Raw genomic sequence first — 6,000 nt, forward strand, 5'->3', positions numbered from 1 at the left:
GTATTTTTAGGTATTTTTGGAAAATAAATATTGTTGGAAAATTCGCTCGAAAAGTTGCTCGGAGCACCCCGGAGGACATTTGCTATATGGACCCCCATTTTTGCTAACTGTCACCCACGGCTATATGTAGCCCATTTTTGTCCACATCACCCATTTTTGTCCACATCACCCATCTTCTTCAAATTCAAATATAAATTTTGGCAGGAAAATATTCACAAATTTTCAGTTCGTGATTTGGAGGGGTTATAGTGTGATTCAATGGCTGAAACTTCATGGGAAGACTTTATTTAGCTTAACAGGTGTGGTAGGGTCGTTGGAATTGATCCAGTTTGGCTGGATAATCGTTGGGAAGAAAACAGAGGTGTGTGTGCAAAGGGAGGAGATATTCACGGTATTTGCATGAGTTGGAGAGAGTTTTCGCATGATGCGAAGACTCTAACAACTGTTGGAAGCGTGTACGAGGTAAAAAAGGAGAAGTTGACATCCACAGACGCGTGAAGAAATCAAGAATCGAAAGAAAATATTCCATAAAATATTTTCTTCACTGCCGGATATATGAAGATCATTTTGAGTTATTACGGAGGATTTTCTTCACCTGTTGGATATAAATATGTTGCTGAGGTTGCGGGGAAGGGAGATAGAGAGTTTGGGAGAGTTACAGAGCATCACAGCGTCGAAAAATCGAGTTGCAGAGAACACCATTTCTGCTGCTGCAGAACTGAAGAACACGAAGAACAGACTCACGAAGACAGTCGTTTATCAACAGTGATAACGACACAGAGGCGGGGGTCGTAGAAGCTGAACAACGACAATTGACTTTTATCGTTTTATGTAACAGTGTTTGCAACAATTAAAAACGTTGCAAACACACGATTTTTAATAGTTTTTCTCCAATTCATCATTTGTAAACACTTTGAGCAATGAAATCAACTTTTGAGCGCGTTTCCATAATGATGAGCTAAACCCAATCCTTGGGGCTATGGAGGAAGCCGTTGTTTTGGTAAAAGTGATATATTTTTATTAATTAATTACAACAACTCTATTATGATTTTTGGATTGAAATAAAAATTGTTTATATGATTTTGATTAGTTAGGTGTATTTTTCTCTTGATAGAATATGCTTGCTTTATGGTTTTGATATTCTATGCTTGGATTAACATCTATTCTTTTGGAAATCTACATGTCTAGGCAATACTATTAGAATCAATTTGAATGTTGAGGTGCATAATTATTGTTTTATTAAATCACTAATATCAACCAATGGTGGAATCCTAGTCCCATTCTCTCCATAATTTTCACAATATCTTTTTAATTTAGTTCGCTATTTTTATTTATTAAAAAATCTAAAAATCCGCTTTCACAAGTCTTGAACGAATCATATTACTACAACAACTTTGAAAATACATCAAATTTTTGGCGCCGCCGACGCGGACTTGTCTTTAGGCTAGAGTTTTTAGATTTTTTTTTTTTTTTAGGTTTTTATTTTATTTGTTCTTCTTTACGTTTTTGGGTTTTTGTCTTTTTCTTACAGAATTCGGAATTTGGAGCGAAAGAAAATTTTTCCAAAGCTTTTGGTGAATACTTAAAGACTTCAAGTGAAAGGAAAAGCGAAAGGAGTGAAAGAAGAAGATTTTTTTTTTATAAAAAAAGAGAGAGAAAAAAAAAGAGAGACATTTTTATTTTTGTAGATTTTTTTTTTTTTAGACTTTCTTTTTCTTTTGTACTTTATACTTTTGGACTTTGGACTTTAAATTTTGGGACATTATTTTTTTAAACCCTACGGAAGGGTAGTTTAAATATAAACTGTTTGCAGAGAAGGACGGTGATTACGATATCACCTCGGCCCCTCGGGTTCGTACATGACATAGGAGTCGTGGCCCGAGTCGACTACAAAGGTTCATCCCCCGTCTGGTACGGGAGGTAAGTTTGTCGAAACACTCGCGAATCCCCTGTCAGCGAGTTACTGTCTTCCTTCGTATACATATATGTTGAGGACTTGAAAATGACTGCTTTAATTTCCTAGTAAAAGGCAAGGACTGGCCATACAAGATAAGGGTTCGGATTTCATCATCGTTTGCTTCTTGCCCGCCTTAGGAAAACGACACCAAACGCGAACCTAAGCCTAAAATTTTGACTAGAACGAGACCGATAGGGTAACGAGCTTAACAGGAAAGTCATTCGAAAAATATTGGTTACTCTTTTAAGAATACTTCGAAGTTCTTGACGGTTTCTGTAAGTTGAATGCGTGACTGCGCCGCCTTGTAATACCGGTGAGGCCTTGGGTATCAAAGATCCACCGAGCTTCCCTCGCCTCTATTCAACTTACTTTGACTCGGATTGATTCCAGATGGGTTTGCTTAAATTGTAACGAATTCCCGTTCGAAGGATTAGAAGCTGGTCTAGAAACAATCTAAGTGGAGCCATCATGCTTTTTGTTTGCTAGAAATCAGTAGGTTTGCTGTGGTGGAGTCAGCCTTGTTTGTGTTTGCATAGAACATCCCTTCCTTTTTAGGACTTTTCTTTTTGATTTTGTTTTTCTAGTGTATGCCCGAAGTTTTTAAACGGGCTTGGAAAAGAAACACTCTAGGTCGTTTGATCAGTGAAAAACCTAGTAGTTCTTCTTGTGAAGACGGGGAGCTCGAAGACTCTTTTTTTGAGAGCCCCGTGGAAACTTCAGTTTTGAGAATCTGTCTCTTTGTGAGGAAAGTACCCCTAGTACTCCTAGTCCTTTGGTAGTGCCACAAATGACAACTTTGAAAGCTTTGCTAAACCTAACTAGGACCTCTCGTCCGTCTTGTATCAAGTTAGCTGAAACCGAGGCAAATTATGAACTGAAACCTGGGACTTTACAGATGCTCCCGAATGAGAACCCCTATTTTCATGTTAGGGAATTTGAGGAAGTTTGTAGTACTCTGAAAATTAGAAACCTAAGTGATGATGCGTTGAAACTTAGGTTATTCCCCTTTTCCTTAAAAGATAAAGCCAAATCTTGGATGTATAGTTTGGACTCTGAGTCAATTGAAACCTATGACCAACTTACTTCTGCCTTTATACATAAGTTTTTCCCAAGGCATAAAACATCGTCTATTAGGACACAAATATGTACTTTTGCCCAACAAGAGGGAGAATCTTTATATAGGTACTTAGAAAGGTTCAATGACTTGATATCTCAATGTCCTCATCATGGTTTGGAGAAGGTTAGGTTAGTTCAGATCCTCTACGAGGGTTTAGATTATTCAACAACAACCATGGTTGAGTCCTTATGCACAGGTGGGTTTGAGAATAAAACTGTTGATGAAGCGATGACATTTTTGAATGAAATCGCCGATAAGACCCAACAATGGGAAAATAGTAGGGAACCCCAGAAAACAATTCTTCTAAGTATAGAAATGTTAATAGGGTAGAAGGATCTTATGAGTCAGATGCCAAAATAGCAGCTATAGCCAAAAGGTTAGAAGCCTTAGAATTAGGTCATTCTAGTGGTAGTAGTGGAAGAAATGAGCCTTTTTGGGAAGGCCATGCTGTTGAAGAGCAAGCCAATGCTCTTTATAACAACACTAGGTTTGATAACCAAGAAGTTTGACCCATATTCAGAAACCTATAACCCTGGCTGGAGAAACCATCCAAACCTTTCTTGGTCCAAGGGCCAGAATCAAGGTCAGTCTAGTAATGCTCAGGTTCCCCCAGGTTTTGGCTATACTAAGAATCCTTCAGCTCCGGCACAGTTTCAGAACCCTTCGATAAGAAATTATGAGTTTAGAAGAGTCTCTTGCTTTGTTAACTCGTAACACTGTGCAGTTTCAGCAATCTGTTGCTCAAGGTTAGAAGAAAATAAAGAATAGGTCAGCTAACTCTCAGGCTATTTCCGAGTTGAAAACCCAGGTTAGTCAGATAAATGAGACATTGAGAGAAAAAGGAAAGTTTCCTAGTCAACCACAACCCAACCCTAGGGGAGTCCATCAAATATCTTTAGCTGGTGAGAAATCATCAAACCATGTGAACTCGATAACAACCCTTAGGAGTGGTAAAACGGTAGACAATAAGGTAGCCATGCCTAGTGGACATACTGTAGTTCCACCTTCTACTTCCCAAGAGCCCGTAGACGAGGAAACTGAAACAGTCTCTAAGGATTCCCAAGAAATTCCTGATAGGTCTACCTTTGTGCCTAGAGCCCCATATCCACATTTGTTAGCCCCAACAAAGAAGGAGTCGACTTTCAACGAGATAATGGAAACATTTAAGCAGGTGAACATCAACATTCCGCTATTAGAAGCAATTAGGCAGATGCCTGCTTATGCCAAGTTCCTTAAAGATCTTTGTACACGAAAGCGTAAGCTTAATGTCCATAAGAAAGCTTTTTTAGCTGGTCAGGTAAGTTCCATTCTTCTGAACCAAACACCCCCTAAGTATAAGGATCCTGGATGCCCCACCATATGTTGTGCGATTGGTAATCACATGGTCGATAAAGCTTTACTTGACTTAGGAGCTAGTGTTAACTTACTCCCGTATCATGTATACACCCAGCTAGGTCTTGGTAAGTTGAAACCGACTAAAATGACACTACAATTAGCTGATAGGTCTGTCAAAGTCCCTCGTGGTGTCATAGAGGATGTTCTGATTGAGGTTGATAAGTTTATTTATCCTGTGGATTTCGTTGTTCTAGACACCCAGCCTGTTCAGGACCCAAGTCGTCAAATCCCAGTGATTTTAGGTCGCCCATTTTTAGCCACAGCTAACGCTGTCATCAACTGTAGGACTGGGCTTATGAACATATCCTTTGGTAATATGACCACTGAACTAAATGTCTTTAATGTTACTAGACAACCTTCTGAGAACGATGATTTAGAAGAAGTGAATATGATTAGCACTTTAGTTCAGGATTTGGTTCAGGATAATTGGCTTGACACTTTACTGGTAGATTCTTTAGATGATTTTGAGGAAACCATTCTCTTAGATCAGATATGTGATCAATCTTTAGAAGAAGCTCTTGAGTATTTTAAAGATTCTATGGACCCAGAAATTCAGGCAATAGTTTTAGGTTTTTCTGAGAATAATGATGACCCTAAGTTTGGGGGTAGAGAACTAGAAGAATCTCTTGAGTATTTTAAGGACTCTGAAGATCCGGAAATTCAAGAAATAGTTAGAGGTTTGTCTGTGAACCCTAAGTTCGGGGGTAGTGATGGTTCTTGTGATTGTATCGTATCCCTAATTAGAGTCCCTAACTTGGGACTCGAGCCTTGTACATCTGAGATATTACTTGAGTCTTTTCAGACTCCGCAACCCGATCCTCCTGATACTGTCCAGGAGGTAACCCAGGTATTAGAGACCCGTTTTTCGGATGAATCTATTTATCGAGACACACATATGAAGTTCAATTACGCGCCAGATAAACCCAGTTGTCTTGACAGAAACCTTAGATGAGGACGTGCTCCTTCTTTTCATTTTTCTGAATCAGTGCAGTTGTCTCATACTGGTGTCAGCTCTATTTGGTCTTATGGACCCACAATTGTTTCGACTATTGATATATGACTTTGGAAGGTGACAATCCTTTTTGAGGTATTTGATGTCTAGCTAAAGACTTTAAATTTAGCATTTCCTGGGAGGTACTCATGCTTACGGTAATATCCTTCCTTATTTCTTTTTCCATCCATCAAGTGGTAACAGTTTCTTATTGTTCATGCTTTTAAATTCATCTTTAGAACATTGAGGACAATGTTAGATTTAAGTTTGGGGGTGGGGAAAAAACTTTTTGTTAGCTCTTAGCTGCAACAAATAAACTCCAGAGCCTAGAAATTTATGCTTATTAAGGTTGGCACTAACCAATCTAAGTGGATGGGAACATCTTGGTTGTAGGAGTTGAGGAACCAATCTGATTAGATGGAAACATCTAAAGAGTCTATTCATAAAAGCACAGAGCTCAGGTGTTAGAATAAAAAAACATGGTAGTTTCGCCATATCTCGTTGAATCCTAATCCTTCTGTTTTTATTTTTTAAGTTATT

This window comes from Papaver somniferum, chromosome 11 (assembly GCF_003573695.1).
Source record: "Papaver somniferum cultivar HN1 chromosome 11, ASM357369v1, whole genome shotgun sequence".
Taxonomy (NCBI): Eukaryota; Viridiplantae; Streptophyta; class Magnoliopsida; order Ranunculales; family Papaveraceae; genus Papaver; species Papaver somniferum.